This window comes from Fistularia commersonii, chromosome 6, assembly GCF_037954325.1.
Source record: "Fistularia commersonii isolate RoL2024-O1a breed Wild chromosome 6, RoL_Fcom_v1.0, whole genome shotgun sequence".
In the NCBI taxonomy this organism is placed as follows: domain Eukaryota; kingdom Metazoa; phylum Chordata; class Actinopteri; order Syngnathiformes; family Fistulariidae; genus Fistularia; species Fistularia commersonii.
In genome coordinates, this window is record NC_141289.1 from 7,849,918 (window position 1) to 7,876,076 (window position 26,159).

Consider the following 26,159-nt stretch of genomic DNA (forward strand, 5'->3'; position numbering starts at 1 on the left):
TGACAAAAGATCAGATCATCCAGACTGCGGCGTCGCTCATCGGAAGTGACGACCTATTTATAATACAAGAACTCTGCAGGCAAGTGAACCAGACATCTCGAACGGCGAGATAATTCCGATAATCTTGACAGATTTAGTTTTTTTTTTTTTTTTTTTTTTTTCAATTCTGACATTTTTCAGTGCGTTTGAAGGAAACTAAGAAAATATCACCCTGTTTATGCGCAATCAGAAATGTCAGAATGCGAGATGAAGGACAAGTGCAGTGTTAGAGGCTGCGGAGTAATCAGAGCTGCCATCATCTTCTGGCGGTTGGACCAAGTTGTCAGAAATAACGGATGTCGGCGAAATGAACCCTTGTTTTCTTGAATCTGTTCGGTTGGGAATTTGGCAGTTGAAAGTTGAGTTCCGCTCTGAGTTAAAGTGGACAGTTAGTCACTTTACTTCACGCACCGGCCAATCAGATTGCGCGCTCAGCCGATCAAACCATTGACCTCTACACAGCAGCTTGTGCAACTCGGCGTGTCAAGCGATCGTATGACTCACCCGCCCAATCTACATATAATTAGCATCTACTGGCCCGGCAGAGAATTTCATTGTGACCATTGTGGTTGCAGCGGCATTATGAAACCCAAAGCACAAAGCAACAACCACGGAAATTTCACATTCTAGATCCATGAATCGGGGGGGGGGGGGCTTGAGATAGATTAAGACATTTGGTACTTTTTCTTTTGTAATGCACAGGAGGGGGTTTACTTTGTGACCTACACAATACCCCCTGCAAAGGCTCGGCTGGATGGTGCGCACGCTGTGTTAAAGGGAAAGCTATACGCCTACCTCCCGGAGGAGGGGGAGGCAGAATGTGTTGACTGGCCCCATGGTAGAACAGTCTGTATCTGAGAGACAATCCAGTTCTTTCTTTGAACCGCCTCCCGCAGTCAGTGAGCCGGTTGGATACAGTTTGATTAAATGCCGTCCCGAGGAACTTTTTTTTTTATTTCATAACACTTTGTTCCGCAATGCCATTTATTCTCCCCAGTCCCTTAAAAGATTCGCCCGGACTTTTTTTTTTTTTTTTTTTTTTTTCCCAAACAATATTTTTTTTTTCCCCCCTATGTGACATTTTCGCGTTGTCCTTAACTTCCTGTTGTGAATTTTCAAATCGGGATCCCGACGAACTCCATTCGACCCCATGCCGTGTTCGTTTAGGAGGCCCTGCCTCCCTCCGCGCAGTGAGATGGCCGTAGATTAGAGAAACAAAAGCAAACTCCGTGGATGATCCCGAGACACCAGCGCACGATGTCTTATATCGGCGCAAGGGATAGCAGCGGTCATCTTCCGTCGTTTTCTGTCAAAGCCAGACGAATGAAAGCATGAAGCCTACAGGACAAACGTGCTAGCGTAGCAGCCGACTCAGAGTCCAAATTGATATTTATTGACAACTACGTAAGCTAATCAAATATTTATCCCGTACTTTGAAGTAATATATTTAGGCGATTTAATGTTATACTGTAATATTCAAGATCCACTTAGGGTCATCCTTAAAAAAAAAATTTGTCAGTTTAAATTATTCATGTGATTAAAGTGAAAGTTTATTTAGGATTCAGCAGCTGCTGTGGATGCAACTCTTGAGAAGGGGCAGGCATACGGCTAGTAGCCTTACTAAAAGGCTCGTGCCGGTCTTGGCGGAACAGAGTGGACAAAACTAAATCAGATTTTGACCTATTTAATTTCCTTTTTTTCCTGTCTCAGCGCCGCTGTGAGGCTTGTTAACAAGGCGCGAGAGCGCTGGAAGTTCACGGCGAATTTTCTTCTCCTCAGTTGTTGACGTCTCAAAACCGTTGCTTTCGGTTTCATCATAAATACTGTATGTATCACATCGGGGTGAAATCTCAGAAATGGATTAATAGCCCGTCCCGTTCCGCGCCGCCGTCTACAGTAGCTCGGCGGTGACAAACTAATTGAACGCTACGCGCCGGAGGTCCGGCTGCAGGAGCTATTTGCATAGCTTCATCATAATTTATCAAAGACACTTCAGCCGGCGCTTTATCATGTCTTAACACCAATTTTTCCATCGTTTTCCCTATGCATACATTACACCACCGGGTCATGCATTCTACCCTCGCTGTCAGCCGTGCAGCGTGGCCTCCCCTGAATGAAGTGTGAATGCAGGCTATACTTTATCACTTGCGGTGCCCCTGCAGTGTGTGCCAACGGCAGTGAGATATCTGCCACGGTCAGAGCGGTGGCAGTGAATTATTTGGCCCGAGCTGTGAGATGCCAGGGAGAGGAGTGGTTAATACACTTGTGAAGAAGCCCCCCCCTTCCCCCTGAGATTAACGCCTGTGTCTTTGCACAGCGGTTGTAACTCATTAGTCAATTTCGCTGATCAGTCACAGTTGAATTATTGCGGGTCATTAGGAACGTAAACCCTGAAAACTGGCCCCGGGGGAAAATCCATTCCCGAGCTGTGGGAGGTGAATGAAGGGCTAGTGAGTGGAGAGGGAGATTTGTGGACAGGTTTAAATTCCAGAAACTGCACAAACCTTTCTGTCATTGGCGGGGGGAAAAAAAAAATCCCAAAAGACAGAAGGTTATTATTTTTGACTCTCTTTGGAGCCTTCAGTCCCCGCTGCTCTCTGATTACATTAAGCGCAGGTACATGAGCGTATCATGGATATACAAGCCTGGACGAAACTGAAGAGCGTCCGTCACCAGGCCGACTCTTCCCATGACTGGCGTGGGTCGGCATTATTCCATTTCAAAGGGTCTGTTTGTGGGAGCGGCAATGCGGCCTCTTAAATTGTATTCGGATCAATGAACCGAGTCTTTCTTTTTTATAAGCTTTCCGAACATGCCAGTGGGAAAAGGGCACTCTCAGAAGATTATACTTGTCAGATAAAATGAAATCGTGCAGAGCTTTTAAATGTCGAGCGGCAAGAGGCTCCTGATTGAAACAATAACGTCTCGCCACTTAGAGAGTAGAAGCCAGGAGGATGGTAGAGGCACTTCACCGGGTTTTTTTTTTTTTTTTTTTTGTTGTCCATGTGCTTGTTGATTTATGGTGTGTGCTCGGCTTCAAATAATCGCTCCGTGGGATGAAAGGGTGATTAATTCAAGCCTCGAGTTATTTATCTCATCTGACACATGAATCACGGCGAAGCCCCCCCACAGGACCCCACCTGCCACACTCGCTCCCTTCTTGCTCCAAGTCAGATCTCCGATGGAGCAAGCTGAAGATTGTGCCAGGGTCAAGTGGTAAATGCAAATTAGGGGCTTCTTGAACAGGCTTTGTGGAGGATGCCGCATCAGAACGTCCGCTTTAGCTTAGCTGCCGTTTGCTGTAAACAAATCACAGCGTGTGCCTGTGTGTGTGTGTGTGTGTGTGTGTGTGTGTATGTGTGTGTGTGTGTGTGTGTGTGTGTGTGTGTGTGTGTGTGTGTGTGTGTGTGTGTGTGTTAATGCTGTTACCAATTAAAATGTGCAATCAGATTAATCCGATTAATCTCAGTGCCACTGTGGACTGAATTAATTAATGTTAATACCATTATCAAAAACATACAAACTCCACCATATTTAGCAACTACATTTCTTTTGCATCAACCAATCAAATCTTCGTATTAACATCTGTCAGAAAGACACTTGATTTAGATTATCTGAGGACCAGCTTGTCCTTGTAGAGGAATCGCCAACTGGTTTGGCATTGAAATACTTTAGGAATTGCGGTGGTTGAAGGGAAACTCCAGCTTCCTGCAGTCTGACGGCTACTTCCTGGCGCTGTATCATGTTTTTAGTTGTCCATCTTGATCGAGTCAGTTCTGCCACCAGACGGCTGTGGAGCTCTGATCCGTTGCCAGTGCGTTGAACTGTGACAGTGGCTTATGTGTTGCGTACTCAGTCATTCCTTATCGATATTGTTTATCCTGTACTTCGGGACGTTGCTCACCGTGTAACAAACAGAGAACAATTCACCTACTTTTTCACAAGTCATATAGAAGCATACAAGCAATCAATCCTCTCATTCTGGCTAATTTAGGGTCTCCAATCGACCTCCTGTGTGTTTTTTTTAACGGGAAACCGCCCTGTTGTGAGGCAGCAGCGCTCACAAAACTGCGCCACGTGTCACCCTGCGTTAATTGCGTAATTCCAGTGAAGTAATTGGAATGACTATATGTGTATTTCCCTTATATAGACAACTATCTACTGCACTGTCCCGGGTAACTACTGCACTAAAGGACTCCATAACACCAGACAGTCTTATTAGGACACTTTATTCTACTTGGATTACTGCAAGACACCTTATCAGGACACTTCGTTGGATAACTTTTCTTATTTATTTATTTTTTTATTTATTTATTTATTCATCCATTCATTCATTCATTCATTTATTCATTCCTGCTAAGTGACTGGTTGTATGTATGCATATTTGTGCATTATATTTAATCTGTGCAATATGTATTATGTGTATGCTGCTTGATACCTTAATTTCCTTCGGGATCGATAAAGTATCTCTACTACTCTACACACACACACATACACACACACACCTTGGCTGCAACTTCATTTGGGTTGTTTAGATCAAACAAAACACTAGTGTTTTGCTGTTGTGTTTCCTTATTCGTAAAAACACTGGTGTACAAAAACACCAAATATCCAGATGTCAGTATTGTTTATGTAAAACATTTTATTGCTTCTGTTTTGGATTAGACCCATCTGATGCTCACAAGAGGCAGGATTTCAACTTCGCTGTCATGGTGCTCATGATGATGACAATGCTATAATTTTTCTTTCTTTAAGGCGCTTGCTTTGAAAAGATGCTTTCATTCACATGGGTTATGGTAGCCTGCTGACGGACTCTAAGCTGCTGGATTCCTGCGCTAAAATGAGGAATTTAACACCTGGGACATGCCACAGCACTTTGACAGACATTCTCAAGATGGCAGGATGTTGAGTATTTACCTGCAAAGTTTGACATCTGCTAAGATGTGTTCTGGGGCTTGACCAATAGGACAACAGAGGAATCTTGGTCTGGTGCGGCACAGAGGCGGCGAGCGGTGGGACTGTTGTTGCTGTCAGGTGGAACAATAAAAGGGCAGGAAGTGTTTGTTGTGTAATTGCAACAATACCTCTGCCTTTTTGACATTTCCTCAAGGGAGGCCCCTGATGGTGTGAGGAGAGGCACTACAGAGCTTATCGCCTTGGAGTAGCGCGAGCCGACATTATGATTAAGATCCTCCTTGTGAAGACTTCAGTGCTCGGATTGTCATATTGAGATATTTCCCCCGGCCTTGTCGCCAAAGCACAGCATGAGATTATTGGGCAATTTACTGAATCTAAAATGGGACCATTGTGAAAGAGAAACATGCTGAGGCATCTGGTCCCGCTTCAAGTTCTTTATTGAGCCTACGTTTAACCCCGCTGCTTCCCACCTTCTTTCTCCAGCCCATGAGGGTAAGGTCTTTTTTTTTAATTTTTGAGCATCTACCATTGAGAGCTGCTGCAAATATTGCCTGTGTCATACTTTGCACACAAGCTTTCGGTTTTCAAGTGAACGTATATCCTCATGAGCAACGGACGTTCCTTTTTTAGTTTGTGAATTGAGGTTGCAAGCTTTGGGCGTTTCAAAGGTGTTGAAATGATACAATTCCCACTCCAAATTCTTTTTGTTGTTTTGTGCATCAGTGGCTCAGGTTGCCCAATTGATTCCTCGCTCCTCCTGTCTGCATACCGAAGTCTCTTAAAAGATGCAAAATAATGGATTCGAGCCATTGGGTACCATGCAGTAGCTCTCAGACGTAGGGATAGCGCCATTTAAGTGCCCCTTCAATCAGAAGGTTGACTGTCTAATTTCCGACTCCCCCTGTCTGTATGCCAAAGATTCAGACCAATGAGAAATAATAGATTTGGGGCAGTGCCCACCCTGCAGTAGGCCTCGGAGGTAGGGATTGAACCCTCTGGAAATACCCTTTTAAGGAGACATGTATAGAGCCCCTTAAAGGAGTACCCAAAAACTCCAGTCTAGCTAGTGTTAAGAAGGTAGTGATGGAACCCTTTCAGAAAGTGCAGGGAGAACCCTTTTTAGGGGCAAGAAATTGAATCCATGAAGTGCCACCGTGCAGGAGGCCTACAGGTAGGGATCAGACGCTTTAAGGAGGTAGACCGAACCTTTTGAGCGCCCCTTCAATCTGAAGGTCTGTGGTTTGACTTCCAGCTCTTCCTGCCTGCATGTCGAGGACTCCAACTGACCCAAAATGATTAGATTTGGTGCAACACGATTGTTTAACAGACCAGGCATAGAACCCAGGGGAGTTTGGATAGGGATAGTACCTTAAGAGGAGGTAGTGCCAGAGCCCCTGAAGGACCTGGTATGCCCCATCCAGCAATCCGTGGCATTATCATTATGTTGAGTTTTGTTTGGCAGGGCCGGCACACCTCTGATTAAAAGGTTGTTAGTTCGATTCCTGTCTCCTCCTGCCTTTGTGACCTTAGGCGAAATGCTGAACCCCAAGTTGTTTCCAATGGAAACAACTTGATGTAACACAGATGTAACATCTGTGAATGGATGAATGGCTAATTATAATCCGCTTTGAACCAGCAGAGTGAGGAAAGCGCTTCATAAATGGAGACTATTTACCATTTAGAGCAATTTTTCTTTTCGCTATCTATTTTCTGTGGTTGTCTGACGCGTTCCCATGTCCACAGGCTGTCAAACCCCCATCATTGGCTGCCGTCTCTGCGCCGTTGTAAGTTGTGTGAAGTTCAGCAGGTGAGAGTAACTATTTCGCTGTCTACCAGGACTGAAGGCTTCACAATGCTTTACCTTAAGTGCTTGTCAGATCATCTGACAGTGTCTGAAAGTCCACCGTGCACCTGCTCTGACCCCGTTACTGAAAGGAGCTGCCTCCTATAGTTTGTTCAATTCAGAGGATCCCCGAAGGCACTTCTCTTTAGAAAACCGCTTCCGACATTCGCATACAAACAAAAGGTTTACACAATGAATCCCCCGAAGGGAAATAGGAGGAAAATAAAAAAAAGTGTGATAATTTCCATATCTTAGAAATACCACGCCTGTCTGCGACAGCAGGCGTTTCATCCAAGCTTTGAGCATGAAGAAGACGACTCAGGTTGCCCTCAAACAGACTGGCGGTGAACAAACCGCTTTGTTCAATTGGATAATCCAACCAGAACCCGGTGGCAGGTGTTAGTCCACAGCCCTGCACTGTTTCCCAAACATCTAGGATTGATATTGATCAACTCAGTCCTGGAAGGATCATTGCTAATGATTTTTGCTGAGCTCCTGACCTTTCCTCAAAAACAACTGTCAAATCAAATCGTCCGGTTAAACAGCAAGTTCGCCGCAGATCAAGAATCCTCAAATCTGGGACAGAAATGCTAATTGGCGCCAATGATCCGAAAATGGAAGAGGGGCTGCGTTAGTAAAGCGTGCGTCAACCTTCAACCTTTCGATCGGAAGGATGCCCCTTCGTGTCTGCTTACCGAAGTGGCCTTTTGCAAGATACTGACTCCCCAGTTGTAGAAATGCACATCTGTCCATCTTCTCCCAGGACTCAGAATGGGATGTTTCCCAAAGTATCTGATGAACAGCCTTAATATTTTCCTCTATTTTTCACCAAAGGAGAAGCATTTGGTTGCTAAAACTGATTAGCCTTTGTCTCGTCTACTTTATTGTTTACCTGATGACTGTCTGTTCTCCGTCACCTTTTTCCACATGTAGACAGCAGGAATCTCCATGAAGACCAGAATTGCTGTTGTACGCATGCCGGGCCAGTAGTTGGCTTTGTGATTTTGTGATGAACCTAAACATTTTTGCGCAGAGGCATTTCTGGTCTGGGTGCAATAACAAACAGGGGAACTACAGCGGATGTTAGCACTAATAATGATAAGATGTTGCGTATTTGGCTGGTCCGATGGCCGTGCGTTTTGCGACGTCTCCCTCTCTCTCACTTCTCCTTGACCAGCTTTTTTTTTTTGGGAGGCGGCATGGCAAAGGAGATAGAGCAATCGTCTTTTGGACCGAACGTTTCTGGTTTGATTCCCGGCTCGTCCTAGTGTGTCCAAGTGTTGTTTAGCTAGACACTGAACCCCTAACTGCTCCCCTGGCGTAGTTGCAGAGACTGCATTTCCTCACAGGGGATTAATAAAGGATAAATTATTATTATTATAGTATTTGTATGGACCAATGAGGTGGCGGTACTACTTGTGGTGACCCTGAACCACAAGGCAGGTACATTCCAAGAAAACATTGTTGATCTAAGTACTATAGAGTACTCCGGAGTCGGCCATTGTTGTTGTCAACTCACCCATGCATGGCAATTGACTGCAACCTTAGTGTGCATGCCTGTTCTCAAAGTGCTGCATTTTCCTCGTCTCTATGGTGACAGAGGCGTTTTAAAATCTCCCATTGTGTTTACGCATTACGTCCATTACGTCCGTTTTCAGGCACAAGCACCATCACGATACAACTGAAATGAGGCTTTTACACTCAAAGAGATATAACGCCAGGGTTTGTTTCAGCTGCACCACCGGGAGCAGCTTTCCAACTGGGTTTTCCTGTCGGTTGATGAAAAGAAAATGGAAACAATTTTGGAAGACACATACATGCAGCAAAAGGTGTCTGATGTAGTATCGAGGAAAATTTACCATGCTAAAAAAAACATGCTAATTTATCATCAGCATGGTTTACAAAGATCAAAAATAAAAGTAAAGGACATTTGATTTGATTGGTCAAGATGGAAGTGCTTGATAACATGCTTTCAAATTGACGCCCGCCAGCTTGAGCCCCATCGTCCATGTCGACTCGGACGGTTTGCAGCCGCTCCTCTTTGCATAGCTTCCGCTTCCTGCTTCCTGCAGGGGTTCACACACACAACACAAACACACACAGCCCGCTCTTCTTGAATAGCCGCGATTCATGTGAGAATTGAGTCAGGGATTGCAGAGCTTGAGGCTTTGCCCTGACCGAGCCCATTGTGCTCGGCGCATCCCCATAAACTAAAATGCATGGATTTCAAAATGATTTATTTTATTACACACACATGTAATGACAGCAGATGCAAATTTAAAAAAAGAAAAAAAAAATGTAATTCAATGTCTTTGGTATCAAAGTGTGTTGAGCCGATTTAGAAAATAAAAAAAAAAAATAGATTTTTTTTTGTTAAAGAGGCAAAGCCGTCTGTTAAAAATGTATCCCCTAAATCAGTTATTTTTCATGATCTGTGGTTGTAGAAGGAGCAGCGGCATTTCCTTGGCAAATCTGAATTTGTGTATTTATGGCGTATTTCGCTCGTGCCCGAGCTACATGTAATTCCACAAGGAAGATGGACTAAGCGTCAAAAGTTCTGCCCAAAATGATTTTTTTTTTCTTCACTGAAGCGACACACACACACACACACACACACACATATTCCCTTCTCCTATCCGTGGGAGTGCAGGCTTTGTAGCAGTCTCTGGTGACTCTTAGTGGGTTGCACAGCATACTAAGTACTTTGTGTTGGTGGTATGTTATGTAAAAAGCGGTTGGAGGCTAATTTGGGTTGAAGGGGAAATGCTCCGCCGCTCCAGCTGTGGGCCTCGGCAGTCCTGCACCACACAAGGATGCTCTTTGTCGCCGCAACTTCGATTAGAGTCGGCAGAGACATCCGGATCGGAGACGGCCGGCGTCAAATACAATGCAGATTTAAAAGGAATAGGGCAGTTCCTGCTGCAATCTGCTCCCTCCGGGGGAATTCACGTACACACACACAGACACATATGCATGCACACACACACACACTCGTGACCTTGAGGACAAGGTGACGTTACGTAAAGCGTTTTTTCTTTCCGCCACGCAGTCACATAGCCACTTTAAATAAATTAGCGAGTCTTTACATTATTGAGTGAACAGAGGCTTTGCATTAAGAGTCTGGATCCAGCGTTCCCGTCCACTTGATACAGGACAGTGGATGAAAGGATGAATGGTTTTATGTCTTTAGATTATGTATAGATGACAGGGTGAATGTGTCTGCATAGAACTTGTGAACGAAAGGGAGGGGTTCTTTATCTCTAGATGACAAGTGAATGAAAGAGTGAGTGGTTGCGTGTTTATATGATGTATGAATGAGAGGGTGAATGGTTTTAAGTCCTTATATGACGTATGAATGAGAGGGTGAATGGTTGTAAGATGTGCTGTGATGGACCGGCCCACCTCCCACCCAACAACAGTTGGTTGGTAAAAATTATGAATAAGTGAATTCAGAAAAAAATTATTTCGGAAATAAATCACCAAATTTATCTGAGTCCAATCCTATCACATTTGTACAGGGTTAACACTCTAAAGGGAAATAAATGTTACGATAGCAACAGTAACCGTGAGGAAAGAGTAACTCCCAACGAAAATGACCCCAGTTGTGAGACGCTCAAAATCGTCATTGCTCGTTTTCTCCCAACCAGTCTGCGATGTAACAAATATCCCGTAAGAAAGTCCGATATGATGTACGTCTTCCCTCCGAAAGGTCGCGCTCTTTCCTTCGCTGGATGTAAATCATGCGTGCGCGTCGGACCTGAGTTTGGTTCCAACCGTCCCTTCATTCCCCGATTAAACGGGCTGGGGAAGGGGAGCTGCCGTGGACGCCCGGGATCGTCAAAGCAACATTATAGATCGTGCGATAGATAAATGGTTGATCCATCCTCTCCTCCTCAGGAATTAAATTCATTTGTCAGATTAATAGCAGCTGCTCCTCCTATTATCACACCAGAGCTCCAGACTTATCCGTCATATTCTTCTTCCCGTCTGGAGGGCTGCCTCATAGGAGGCCTCCTTTTGTTTTGTTTGTGACCAGGCAGGAGGGAGGGAAGTTCAAGGGCTTACCAAGGGCTCGGATCCCTGGGGCCCCCATGTGGAGACCACGATGCTGCCCCCCCTTTACGCTCACCTACCCCCCCCACCCCCACCCCCACCCCCACCCTAGTCCTCTATTTTGACACTGAGCGACGAGGCCCGGCTCTGACCTTGCTCAACTTGCAAATGTGCCCCCGCTTACTGCTCCTTCCACCACACGCCTACACACACACGCCTACACACACACACACACACAAAAAGATGACGCTCTGCTTTCTAGGTCCTCTGTTTCCCCCCGCAGGAGCTTCCCATCATTACAAAGTCCAGCAGCCAACCTGACCCTGAGGCGGCTCTGCCATGCGTGCACACACATACACACACACATGCACATATACACCCACACCACCCGCCAATCATGCCCTCAGAATAATAAGTGTCATGCCCCCCCCCACACACACACACATACACACACACACACACCTTGGCAATTTACAATTTCCTGTGGAGCGTTGCTGATGGGAGACCCCTGGCCCCCCAACGAAGGGCGTCACCAAAGGGATCGCAAAGCTAAACATCTCGGCTCTCACACACACACACACACACACACACACACACACACACACACACATATCTCGAAACGTAATTATCAAGGTGCCTCCGCCTTTGGATCAGCTGGGCATCAGTTGCACATACATAGACTCCCCGCCTACCCCGGCGTACAGGGTTCGTCTTTCAGGGGGGACGTTTGAAAAGACACAGTGCAGTGTCGGCTCCCGTTGTGAAGGAGGCTGTAATTGAAGTGGAAACGACAAAAGTGGGGAGGGCGGGGGTTCTGCCAGGACGGACTGATGCAGCGAATTCTCTCACCTTGATATAGGAGTCCTCTCTGGCCAGGGGAGGCACACTGATGACAAGCACACATACAAACACACTCTTATTTTTATTTAAATATAAGCTTAAACGCATATTTTTTTTCGCTTTACATTGCTAAAGTGTCTGATTTAATAGTAATAATTATAATCATGATTAATAATAATAGTACACTCAAGGACAATGTACAGACATTTTTTCGATACACAAATACAAATTTAAAATAAACGATAAGAATGAAACCAATAAAAGTGACAAAGCGGTCAAAAAAGGTTATGCACACATTTTTATATACAGATGCATAAACAAATAAAAGCGGATTTGACTGTTAGCGTCACATTTTTTCTGTTAAAGGTGAGAAGATATATGACCCTAAGGTAGTTTAGCATGCTAGCTCAGGGCCGAACCCCGTCCAGAGCAGACATCGCACTCCTTTCCAGTTCTGGCTTTGTGAAAGAGGGGGGAAAAAAAAAGGTAATTATTATTGTTGCAGAATTCAGGTTTGGATGGTGGCCCCGCCAGACGGCTCCCGCATAAGTTTTTGCAAGAAGTATGTTTCGGATATTATCTTTCCGTGCTGGGCGTTTAAGAAAAAGGTCCCCCGGCGTGACGGGCGATGTAGAAACGTCTCCAATGTGCACGTGGAGTTGGTGTCATCTTTATTCTTCATATTACCGTCACTATTCTGGGATTAGATTGGGGCGGGCGGGGGTGTGATGTTCAAACCCAGAGACTAGAGAGCCGAGCAAGATCATGAAGGGAGCGTGTGTGTGTGTTTGTTTGTGTATGTGTGTGTGTGTGTGTGTGTTTGAGCGTCTGTGATCCGTACAGGCGGGCGTGTTCACCGCACGTTAACACTCAGCAGTTACATGGAGGCGGCGACCCGCCGCTGGCTTTTACCTGTTCAGCCTTTAAACGCACCACTGTTTGTTGCCCTTTTTGTTTTATTTTTTTTAATCTTTTAACTCTCTCTGCCTCATTGATGGTCACTGTGGCCTCATTTCTATGAGGAACAGCGCCCTTTATTCAGTCACATTCAGTTAAATGTAGCAAAATGCCGGTGAGGTTTCTCCCCTGCATTGAACCGTCATTGATGCCCGGCGCCAGGAGAGCAGTCGGGATTGTCGGTGCCTTGAGCAGCGAACAATCACGTGTAAAGGGAATCAAACCAGAAACCCTGGGTCAGAATCCCCTGTCATTTACCATTCTTAATGTACAAGTCCAAGAGTGAATTCGGGTTTCCAGACTTTGACGATCTCGTGAAAGGCGAGAAGATCTTTACCGGGAGTCCTCTGTTTTTGGTGTCCCGGTTACATCGCCATTGCCCATAACTTTATCGAGAAAGTCTCGCTCCATCGTTCTGATTTTCTATCGATTAAAACTAATTTCGAGCAAGAACTAGTCGGAATACGTTGTCACACGAGGACGGCTTGTTAACATTCACCGGTTATACTGTAGTCTTTCATGTGTGTTGTCTTTTGCGTTGTTCTGATATGTTACACCTTCTGACTTCACAGTTGCAGACTTAAACCTGAAAGTCAGAAAGACATCTTTAGTCTTACTGCAGTCATAGTGCTCTATGTCATGAAGCATAAAGTGGTAAACTGAGCAGTCTTGGATCAGTCTTTTCCAAGTCTTGGGCTTCCAATAATATCAGAGTCTTTCAATCTATATAGTGACTTAAGACAATTAACAACCAACAGATGAGCTCCCACAAACCGTAAACAGGAAACCTTGTAGACAAACTATCACCAGAGCGGTATTGGTGACAGAGACGGTACTTGTGAGCGGTATGGATGAACAGGAACGTCGAAGGACGTCCCGAAGCGAGCGGAGTATCCAGAAAGGGAGCGGATGGTGAAGCTGTGGGCAGAACGGCCCGACTTATGCGATGTCCAACGCATCTCGACAGAGTAGCGGAGAAAAGCGATGGACTGAAATAGCAGAGGCTCTGCAAATTCCTTGCGTGGTGAGAAAAAAATTGCTGAAAGTATCTAGTTTTTGTATTTCCACAAGTCTTTTCAAGTCTTCAGATTTGAGATCCACAGTCTTTGTAACATCTCAGCCTAGACTCCGACTTAATCTTTAGATGAGAGCCGGTGTGAGATGATAGTTTACCAGACTCTTTGTCACAACTTAAGATGTATGGATGGCATTATGATGAAAATCGCAGTACGTCGCACTGCAGGAACAGAGTTCCAAAATAATTCCGACGCAAGTCGTAAGGGAAGGACCTCCTGTAACCCCAAGGCAGCTCAGGATCTAACCGATCTAACAGAGCTGGCATCACACTCTTTTTCCTGTTTTTGCTTCACAAAAGTAGGCAAAGAAAATGGTTGTTATTGCAGCCTCAGTAGGGTTTGGATGGCGGCTGCCCCGGGGGGCTCCTGAAGGAGGTTTGTGCGCAAAATCGTACATTTTCCACTTTTGGGAAGCTGCTGTTGGTCTGAGTAAATGCTATTGGCTGATGAATGTCATCCTCTTGGTTATTTTACAGGAAAAAACTGTGGTTTTCATTGTCATTCAGACCGCTCTCCTTTATTTTGCTTTCCTGTTCGCCGCACCACCGTAGGATCCAATGCCGGCGGCAAGCTGGAGGATAAAACCCCGTATCAAATAGGAAGTGTACGAGTTCCCCCCGCTAACCTCTCCTTCTTCACCGACTCCCACATTGTTTCCCATCTCCTTTGTTTTGGAGTCTTGCTGATGTGGCTGAGCTGGAGCTGAAATGGCAAAATAAAAACATTTTTTGGAGACCCCCCCCCGCCTTCCACTGATCATTGCATTCATGTATTTACCCCAAGCACCGGCTGCTCAGCCGCCTCGTGATATAACTCTCAAATGAAACGCTGACGGTCTACGTTTCTTTCCGTTGTTTCCCCTCTGTGACTGGCAAAGCCTCAATGAATTAACGCTCCATTTCATCAGAAAATAAACGGGCTCCGAAAGACGCGCACGGCAAAGCCTCACCGATCCCGACAATGTTTGTCAAATGCACACAGTAGATGAAAAGATCTATGGCTCCGCGGCTCCGTGCTGTTTGTTGGGAAGCGGGTGTCCGTGAAAGGGTTGAAGACGTGGCCGGCGTCCCTCTGGACACGAGAACTTTGAGGGAAAACACTGAGGAGGTGAAAGAGAAGCTGAAGGAGGCTGAATGACTCTGCATGTGGGAATGAGGGGGAGAATTTTATGTCTCTATATGATGGTCAAATGAGGGAGTGAATAGTTGTTTGAATCTAAATGGCGATTACTGGTATGTTTTTGCTTGAAACTCTGGCACAACAATTTCCTTCGGGATAAATAAAGTTGTTCTCATTCTCATGAATGAGAGGATGGTGGTTGGATGTCTCGATAAGATGTCCGAATATGTGGTTGTGTCATCGACCCAATGACAGCCAGAATGGGTGATCATGAAGGCAGGATAAGGTTTATAGATAATGAATGAATATGTTTTCTGCGGGTCATTAAAAACCATTTAAAGTCGTTAAACATGTTTGGGCAAAATTTAATTGTATCAAAAATTCCATATCTGGAGGCATTGAAACTTTAAATACACTTGATGGTAAAAAGCATTGTTATTTGCAATTTATTTTGATCCAGCCATATAAACATTTCATAGCTTTGATTGGAATAGTGTGATGATCGACAAGAGGAACTCTTTAATAGGCTATTACTCACGGCAGGTGTTCTTTTGGTGCATGAAGTTACATCACCGGAGTTTGAGCAAAAAGGAAACAAACGAATAAATACGCACTAATCATACTAAATTAAATCCATGTCTTTAGTTCCATTCTAAACTAGATGTAAATGATTACCATTATTAGATAAATTAACATATCTGCAGTCGGACATGGGCATTAAATTTGCGCTAAGTGGTATTAAAAAGGGCATTTAAAAGCATTAAATTAGATAAGCTGATACCTGCAGAAACCCTGATGAATGAATTTTAGACTTTTAGAGTCTTTGAAATATCACTTATAGACAATCAAAGATTATTTACGGGGTGTTTTTTTTTTTTCCCCAGGGCTGATCAATACCAGGCTGGGAGGCGGTGAGTACTACCCACCTGAAGAAAAGAATTATCCTCACCACAGGACTCAATACAGTAAGTGAACATACAAACCTTTTTTTTTTTTTTGAGTGAATGGATACAAAAATGCTGAAATGAGTTCCCTCGGACTAGATATTAGCCTGTTTGAGAGCTATTCACGTCAGCTCCATCCAAAGTTGTAGCCCCGGCGGAGTCTCTTCCTCGACAACGCTTAATGTTCGATTTCTTCTTTTTTTTTTGGGGGGGGGGGGGGGGGGGGGGGGGTTCGTAATATGTGCAAACACTCCCCTTCCCTGTATCCACAACTTGGATTTAATTACCGCAGTATTTTCCCGCAGCCGAGCGCTCTCACCCATCTTTTGGAACCAGGGAACAACAGCCTGGAGTGGTGCAAACATGTGTTTTAAATCTGTCGCGAACAAATCTGCTTAAAGGCTTTTTCGGGCGGAGTGGAAGTGTCGCTGGTGGCGGAGGGGGGGGGTGTATTTGCACAAAAATAACTCGAATAGATTCAACGCGCAACGATCATATTAGAATCTTCTGATGTAAGTGGTTTAAAGGAATCTCTAAATATCTCTCCATTTAAAATGTAATTAAAAATTTAATATGGAAATGCTGTAAAATATTCAGCAGTGCTTCTTGCGTTGTATCATTCCAGTACATAAGCCCTTCATCTAAGGAGGTTATTGTGCATGAAATGAGAGGAGGGAGTAGAACAAGTCTCTGCAAATATGAGTGAGAATTATCTGCCACTCGACGTAATGACCTGCCTTCCGACACCGCACTCCATGTAATTTAACGCCGGCTCTGCAGGACACATCCGGTGCTGCCGTAACATACAGTATAATGCCTCACACGCAGGGTCATGTAAGTTTTTAATGAGCGACGCTGAGAATTAAATTTTTCCCTCTGTGGGATTCACGCCCGTGTGCAGGTTCGCCGAACCTCCTGTTTGCCGGAACAGTTCCTTTCCCGGTCAAACCCTGAAAGTTATTCAAAAAGAAACACGCTTAAAAATGAATAGACTAGCTGTAGCTGCAGCTGGCTTTGGCGGACCTTGAACATCAGCTCCTACAGGACTAAAGTTCTTTATCTTCTGTAATGCAATTAAAAAAACAAAAATTACTTTTTCATGATATTCTAATATTTTGAGATAGGATTTTTGACTTTTAAGATACAAGCCATAATCAGCAATATTAAGATAACAAAAGGGTTGCAATATTTCAGTTGATTTGTAATGAATCCAGAATTTATGACATTTTTGTTTTTGTAATTGCATTATTTTATGGCAATATTCAAATTTTCTGAGACAGTCTTGTAATTCGGAACTTGTCAATTCCCGAACATGTTCATAAATTGTCCAGTCTTCGTTGGTTTGCTGTCCTAACGATTGTCAAATAGAAGGTCCGAGTCTGAGTTAGCCTCTCGGGTTAGCATTTCAGCGCTAGCGTCACGGGACGCCGGCACCGCAGTTAACGGTGTCATCCGCAAACAGTTGAAAAAAATCATAGGGTCGGACATCACAAGGGTCGTTGTTTAGGGGACTTTGGTAATTCCGGTTTGAATTTCGTAAAGGCCAGACTTCCTCTTCGTTTCTTTTTGGATGCTCCCTTAAGGGGTCACAAAGAGCCAATCATCTGCCCCCATCTCACCCTTTCCTCTAACACCAACCAACTCCATGTCCAGCTTTCCATCCATCCATAAATCTCTCTGGTCTTTCTCCAGAGCTCCTCCCTCCTCTGTCCATGTCCACTAGTCTGACTTTATCTCCGGTACATCTAATACATGCCGTCCGTCTAATGGACCCTGATCCCGTTCATCCTCCTCCACATTTTCATCCCTGACTCATTCCCTTACACTCTCCTACGTTTTTCCTTCTTGCTGATACTTTTTATCGCACGAATCCTCCAATTCATTACGCATTGAAATCAATTAAAATGTGTTGCTATTTGATTATCATGTAAACATCGTGCGGAGCCCTTCTTGCATTTTAACACCCGCTCGTTATTTCTCAATCAAGTTGAACCTCCTCCTCTGTCTCAGTGACGCCGCATTGACATCTCGCACCAGCTGAGTAGTTCCGGACTATTAAAAAGCAATCAATTGCCGAGATAAAGCCTACCATAACAAATTGGAATGCCAGTAAAGTACGTTTCAATGAATAAACACCATAAAAAAGGCCTAACTGTGCCGTTCTCCCGGCTCCGCCCCGCCGGATCGTCGCACAATGGGACGTCTGCCGGTTTTTTGTTCACTATCTTGCTTCTTGAGTTCATTGTCAGAGCTCGTTTTCAAAACTTTCCAGCGGCGTTCAAAAATGTGATCGCGATAGAGGAGGCTCTGTGTTTCTCCGAACCCCTGGTGCTTGGAGTCAAGGGGTAGAGTATTGTCGCCTAAGCTTTTAGCTGTCAATTAGCCCGATGTAATTAAAACATCGCGGATGTAATTGTCGGACTAGTGAAAATGCTGCCTCTGCCGCGGCAGGTTTTTCTAATTTAGCCTCCCACTTAATGCGAGCGCTGGATTTATTCTAGTTACCGTCCACGTCTGGAGTATCGCTTTAACTAACCTGCCGCCTGCGTGTAAATTTAAATGCAGAGATGTCGATAATGACATTTGCTCATTGCCGCCATGGGGGGATTAGCGCGTCCGCCGTGGCTGGAGTATCACTTGGTGCAACTGCGAAGATAATTAAGAGTCATTAATGATTTTTTTTTAGTCTGCGGGAGCTTTGTTCATTTTCCTTTTCATTTCATTTGAAGTGCCGGGGGCAGCGGAGGTAAAGGGGGGGATTCCTTGACCAACGAGGCCGCGAACAGGTTATGCTAACCAGCCTTTTAAATATTGAACCCAAATTACGTGGTGAAACGGGCGGATCTATTGAGCGCGGGTGCTGATGTTTAATATCGGCCCCTCTGATTGGCTGGGATGCCTTGTCACATCCCCAACACCCAACTGCTCATATCAAAAGACTAGTTTTTAGCGTTTTTAGCCGAATGCCAGGTTTCCACTGGATATTTTCAGAGCCTCTGCTTTTTCAGTCCATCACTTTTCCTTCTCCACTCAGCGGTGATGCAGTGCAGAGTTGACATCCTATAAACCGGGCTGTTCCACCCGCAGCTCCACCGTCCGCTTCGCTTTTTGGACGGTCCACACTGATCGGGACGTCCTTCGCCTTTTCCGTTCATCCGTTCCGCCAACAAATACTGTCTCTGCCGCCAGTAACACTCTGGTGATTGTTTGTCCACCAATTTTCCTTTTTCCAATTTTGTCATAGCTCATCTATTGGTTGGTGATTGTGTTACGTCACCATAAAAACTGAAAGACTTGTGATAATGTCACGCATGTTTGATATTGGCCAAAACCCGAGACTAGGAAAAGATTGATCCAAAAGTATGAGCACGCCGGGACTCAAGTCAAACTCCCGAGATTTCCTTCTGACTTTCAGTTTTCTGTCTGCGACTGTGAAACTCTAGAAATTTAAGCCCAACATTTTTGTTAGGAAGCGGTGGGAGGCAGCACCTACACACACACCTGCACAGAAGACCTCACATGCAGAGAAGATACACTCCGGTTATCATATCGTCTCTTTCTTGCTGTTCGCTTCTTTTCATGATCCTCCTCCGTGCCCGTTTGTTTTTTGTTCTTTTTTTTGGAGGTAAGATATCGCGAGATGAGTTCAAGAGTGCGTCTGTCCATCCGAATCGTGCAGAAAGGCCTCTTTCTGACAACCAGGGAGGACGGCTTTTAGCGTCATGAAAAAAAGATGCGTCAGCTGAGTCGGCACATTTCTCTGCACTGTCACGTCGGCAAAAAGGAAATCATCTCATGCTGTTTGCCGTTCACAATCATTGTTGCTGGATGTTGTCAGTACATGCAGGCCACCGAATCGACCGGGATGACTCGAAGCTGGATTTGGCAAAAATCCCATGGTCTTGGGGTCGGGTCCCAGCGGCTGGTTTTGCCTTCCTGAATTGGAACTTCCTCAAAGCTAAGAAAACTCGAGAGATGTTTTTTTAGGCTGAACTTATGACACTGCGCCGTTGGTCAAAATTCCCCCGTCGCTCATGTGTGTGTTTGTATGTGTGTGCATGACCATATTGTTTGATTTCAGCGGTTGTTTCATTTCCGTGGCTCTAATTTTGCCGTAATAGCAATCTATCCGTTGCAATGAACCCACAGGGCAATAACGCCATGACGTTGTACAAACTCAGATTCAAGCGCATCTGAAAACTTTCCCTTCTCAGTTATGTTTTTGCTTCTCTACAGAGAATCCATATTTCTCGTTTTTAGCGGCGCCGCTCATTCTGGCAATAACCGAGACAGGAGAATGCAAACACGCACAGCTGGAACCTGCCGGAGGTTCCTTTTATCCCCTCCTTGTTGATATGCAAAGTTAATCTTTTCTTTTCGTATTTTCCTCTCACCTGACAAGTGTGGATGGCGGTGCTCGGCGATGCCCCCCTAACCCTCCGCGCTAAGCAACTCACACATTCTGTTTGATGTCACCGATATGTCGAGTCCAAGCCCCAAGGCAGCCACATGTTCAGACGTCCCAAGCAGCATCTCGGCGGCTAATTAGCCAAACACACACACGCGCGCGCACACACACACAAACTGACAGAAATAACAATTACATTCGGTTTGATTACTCTCTCAGGGACCAGCCGTGTTGAATCATCTGCTCAGGTTGGTTTGAGCGAATTCCATTTCTCGTTCATTCATTCATGAAGTCAAAGTTGCGGAAGGGCTGGAGCTAATCCCAGCCGCCATTGGCGGAGGGGGGGTTCACCCTGGGCCTCATATACAACCGTTCACCTTCTCATTCAGACGTCTTAAGAATCGTGCAACCATTCACTCTGTCATTCACACGTCATATAGACACCTTCCACTATCCGCTCTCTAATTCAAACAGCAGCAGAGATAAACTATTCACTCACTCATTCGCACATATAGGGACAAACAACCATTCACTCTCCCAATTACGTGTCATATAGGGACATACAGCATTCACCCGCTCATTCACACGTCATATTGAGACATACAACCATTCGCTCCCTCATCTATACAGCGTATAGAGTCAAACAACCATTCACTCATTCACACACAATATATTGACACACTACCATTCACATGCTTACTCATGTCATATATATATATATATATGTATATATATATATATATATATACCGTAATTTCTGGAAGATAAACCGCGACTTTTTTCACGTAAACAACGCTGCGGCTAATATATGGACTTTGGGGGGGGGGGGGAGCTAACGAGCTTCACGCCGCTTAAACATTTCTCCTCGTCACATCGGACCAATGAAATGACCGGGAAATTCTGAGTCTGTTCAACTCCGACACCGAAGAAGACGACTTTGACGGTTTTAGTGCGCAGGAGGAAGCCCAAGATAGCGATCGGCTAGCCGGTGCGGCTTATATTGAGGTGCGCTCATTAGTCCGGAGATTACGGTATATATATATATATATATACACATACAAACAACCATTCACTCTCTAACTGACATGTCATATAAAGACGTACAAAATATCACTTTCATCCGTTATTTCATGTAGAGCCATACAATCATTCACCCTGTTGTTCACACGTCTGGGCAACTTAGTGCCTCCAGTGAACTTCCTGCATGTGTTCAGACTGTGGGAGGAAACCAGAGAACCCAGAACAACCACACACAGAAACGGGGAGAGCGTGGAGACTCCATGGTCCTTCATACTGTGAGGCTGAAGCGCTAACCATTGCGCCACCAAAACGGCACTCAATATATATATATAGGATATATATATATATATATATATATATAAAGGATTTATAAGCAGTTTTTTCAGTTTTCTGAAACGCTTTCTGTCCCGTTTTCTGTACGCAGCAGCGCTCTAACCCCTCTTAATTAGAGCTAAACGCAAACTTACCTCGCTATAACGATGCATTAAATGTCAGGCCAGCGCCAATGGCGCCCCTAACAAATGGAAAAAACACGGAGTACGATCGCCACCGTGCTCCTGAACACACCGCTGCAGTCAAAGTCCCGCAAACGCGCTCAGCCGAGCATCTCTTAATTTGTTTTGACGGGTGAGAAATGATTTTTAGGCCGCTTTAGGCTTTTTTTTTTTTTTTTTTGCTCCTGTCAAGCTAATATAATTTCACCAGCACTTGATTTAGTGAAGGGTTTTTGGTACCGCGGGCTTGAATGGCCTTCTCAATGCAGGCCTTTGTGTTTGGGGGAGATAATACTCTGCAGACCCTGGACATCCAGCAATTAGGAACCGGGGTGGAAAAAAAATGTCTTCTGTCGTAAAAAAAAAAAAAAAAAAAAAAAAAAAAAAAACGAAGAAAAAGTGTTATTCATTATTCAGCCTTGCAAATGTCAGCGCTTCGGAGACGCCGACTCGCGCTCTCGTGGCAGAACTTCGGCGAACGGCGCAGTTCACAGGACAGAGTCCACCGGGGATCTGCCGCTTAAAACACTGACGAGCTTTTGCACTGGAAAGAGTATCAGAAATAATTGGCCATTAGTGTATTTGGGGGTAAAACAGCGTAATGAAACTTTTTTTTTTTTTTTTTCCAATGCAACAATGTTTGTCTGCCCCGGTTCCTCATTGATGTTGTTTGCATTACAGTCCAGCATAACCCATTACTACACAGCGGGTGACTGACAAGGCGCTCTCCTGCGGCGCCACCCTTCCCCCCCGCCAAAAAAAAAAAAAAAAAATGACGCTCGTTACAGCACAGCACCTCAAACCCCAACCTGATTTATTTGCTTTTTATTTTGCTGCTGGTAATCGGAGACGGAAAAAAACGGCAGAACAAATCCCATTAGGCAAAAACAGAAAAAAAAACACTGAGTTGGAATAGAAGTTGAGATCAAGGGGGGAGAATATTGACAAAGAGAGGCGGCTGGGTGAAACCGCCGACACTGGCGATCCTTGAGCCGGTGACCGGCGCTCGCGTTTCTTCTCCTGCCTTTAAATTGGATTCTGTGAGTCAGATTGTGAAACTGCGCAGCAGGGCTCTGCCGCCAAACAAAGTTTCTTCCAATGAGAATATTCGAGCAAAATCCAGGCTGATGTTTATTTTCCTTCTAATCATTGCGCCTTTCTTTTTTTTTTTTTTTAATTATTGCAAACACTAAGCACTTATAAACTTGCTTTATATTTCACAAACTCGCTCATTTAAAGCTTTTGAAAACCAAGAAGCACAAATGTTCGCCGGCTTGAATTATAGAGTGTATGAAAACCCTTGCTCGTGATCATTCAGGTTGAGGATCCAGATCTGAGGAGCAGCTCTGGACCAATGTCAGGAGTAAAGTGGACAATTATTCAGTAATTGCAGAGAACCAATTTCCCGATAGGGATTAATAAAGGATAAATTATTATGTCGATATCCGACATGTGAATGAGAGTGAATGGTTGCATGTCATGCAGGAGGCTCATCAGACACCTCGAATTGACCAGATGTATCACTGAGAGGGTGAATGTTTATCTGTCTCTATATGACGTGAATTTGAGAGTGACTTGTCTTATGTGTCTAAATTAGATTAGATTAGTTTATTTCAAAAGGGGACAATGCAATTTCATAAAACACATGAATAAAACATGAGTAAAAAAGGCCAGAATTAGCCAAAGAGGCTATTTTCCATTTGTAGTCCCCCGGCCATGATGTCAACATGGCACTGAAATGGACAAAAGACATACATTGTTAGACACAACAGCAACACAAATATAACAAATATAATATTTACAAAATATACAGTGATCGGTCAAATGGACGATGAGAGATGACAGGCTTTAGTGTGTGCATGTACATGTGTTCACCAGCCATTCCCGCAAATGTTTCTGAAATGTTTTGTAAAATGATGGTTGTTTAACGCGCTCGAGTCACACGTCCTGTGCTGTTTCTTTGTCTATATGACATGAATCACTGAGCGGGTTGTTGCACGTCTCCGTATGACAGGATGAATCGTTGTGTATCTAATTGACAGGATTAATGGTTGCATGTCTTTATATGATGTGAATTGTCTTGCGTCTATATGACATTTAAATGAGTGAGTGAATGGTTGCATGTCTCCATATGGCAGGATGAATGGTTATATGTCTATATGATGTATATCGGTTGTATATCTCCATATATGGCCCCATGATTGGGTGAGACCTGCCTCTCAACCAATACAAGCTAATAATCTTGCCTTAGAATTGCCTTAGAATCGACTGTTTAAGGAGGCCACCGGTCACAAGATCTGGATGTAAAGTATGAAACTCACCTTTAATATCTGAAGATGTAGCTGCTTTCTTCTGATGAAGTCGTATTTTTGTCTCCGAGCCGAACACCTTGGCTGCCATTCATCCCCCTGTCACTCAGTAGTATCTGTGCGACCGCCACGATGTGGCCCCGCGTCCGACCCCGCCGCAGCCCGAGGCGTCCTTAGCACACCGGTCTTGTCAGAAGTTTACGGCTTACCTTCCAGAAGATAAACTCTCTATAATCCTGTGTTCGCACCAGAGATCAAGTGTTTGAGGTTGGTGCATGGGGCGGTGAAAAGACACCCAAGGCCTCCAAACTCTTTGTGTCAGCCTTTTAGCTGCGGTGCCATGCCGATGAGCGAGGAGCTTGTCTCGGTTAAAGCCGAGTATTCCTTGTCGTCCTGTGAGTGGTTCACGTGCAGTCTCATACTTATGCTTATTTCTTGCACTTATGGTGCACGGTTGTCATCCGTTGAACTTGCATTTCCATTCAACCGCATCATTTGCTTTCATTTTTAACAGTTCCGGCTCCTGACCGCCTCCCAGGGGGGAAATATCTGCCTCCGCAGCAGCTAAACGCCGCACTCTGCCCGCCAGATAATGTCCTTTTGCTGCCGCTGTCGTGCGGCGACTTTTAATAAAGTCGTGATCTTGGAGGGTCGGAGTGGAAACGCACCAGAGTCCCATCGACTCCCCCCCCCCGTCGGTTTGAACTGCTCCTCGGACCCGTCGACGGAAATTAATTAAAAACCGGGATCCATAAATTAAACGCTCAAAACATCGTGACCCTGAAGACAGGGGTTGATAGCGCCGTGAAACTTGATGATAGTTAATCTGACATGTTTACCGAGCCTGTTTTTATGAATATTTTGCTTGTCATTTAATAGCTCCTGCTGCAGCAGAGTTGCGGGTTAAATTAGAAACATAATTTAAACCCATTCTTGTTATCAAGGGGGAAATCCAGTGCGGTACTGCCCCGCGTCACTGTCGGTGGAGAAACATCAGGTATCACTTTACGACAACAATTTCTTCGTGAAAATGTGTCTTTCCCCTCGTCCTTCTTAATATCCCTGTTTTTTAATCTCGTCATTTTGAGCCAAGCGTCATGTTGGATCTTTCTATTTGGTCCCGTATTAAGAACCCTAGTCACTGCTCCGGCCACCGGGTAGTGTGTTTTGGGCCATCGCTGTTTTCTTGATTTGAAGCCATGGATGGTTTCTACATGGAGGTCCCCCGAGCGAGTCAGAATTAATCGTTCCGTCCGACTCACTCCGAAGGTCAGGTTAATTCTAATGGCGTTGGGGAGAACGTGCTAAATTAGCTGCTGGGAGTAAATAAGGTGCTTTGCTGCAAGAATGTCCACACACAATTTCCTGTTTGGTGTCTGATATCTGAACATTCAGTAACTCATCCATTCATTTATACGGCTTATCCTGAAATCATCCGAAGGCTGTCTCACCGGTCATTTGGTGAGAGGCGACGTTCAACCTGGATGGGTTGATCCCAAAGGCCACATATAGAGACATACAACAATTCACTCGCTTATTCATTCGTCATGTAGCCGTGCAACCATTCGCAAGTCATATAAACATAAATCCGGTCACTCTGTCACTCATTCATAAAGAGCCATACAAACATTAATTCCAAAATTTTATATAGAGGTATACAACCATTCAAGGTTATTCACAAGTCATATAAAGACACGCAACCATTCACCCTTTCATGTAGTATTGGACATTTCCAGCCTGCGTGTTTAACCATCAGCACCTCTCCAATTCGATTCGCCGTTCACATCCAAAAGGACGAACGTCGGATCCTTCTGATGTAATTTCGGTTTTGCAGAGACAACAGTGCTCAGGGTGTGAATGCGGCTGCATCCCCAAGCTCTTGAAGAGTGGGAGAGGCTGGAAAATCACACGGAGAGTCGGCTTTAGTCAACAATGTGTAATAACTTGCATCAATTCCGTACTGAGATGCATTATCTGCGACTCGCTCTCATCCATAAATGTCATTCAGACACATTTTATTGCGGAATCAAGCAACTCGGAGGAGGAACTCTCCAAGCACCTACTGTACATGTTTGTTTTTACAAGCTGCCGGCTCCAAAATCATCTGTGTGATTCTTTTATAAATATATATATGGAAAAT

The 26,159-nt window shown here is 44.7% G+C and overlaps 1 protein-coding gene across 2 annotated transcripts in view; it reads left to right on the forward strand.

The window, feature by feature from the left end:
* Positions 1 to 26,159, forward strand: part of LOC147233276 (beta-1,3-galactosyltransferase 1-like) — a 134,483-nt gene that overhangs the window by 68,117 nt on the left and 40,207 nt on the right. For both annotated transcript variants that reach the window (XM_086147924.1, XM_086147925.1), the window contains exon 3: positions 15,729 to 15,809. The gene's annotated coding sequence lies outside the window, so the exon portion shown is untranslated. The remainder of the gene's footprint in view (positions 1 to 15,728; positions 15,810 to 26,159) is intronic.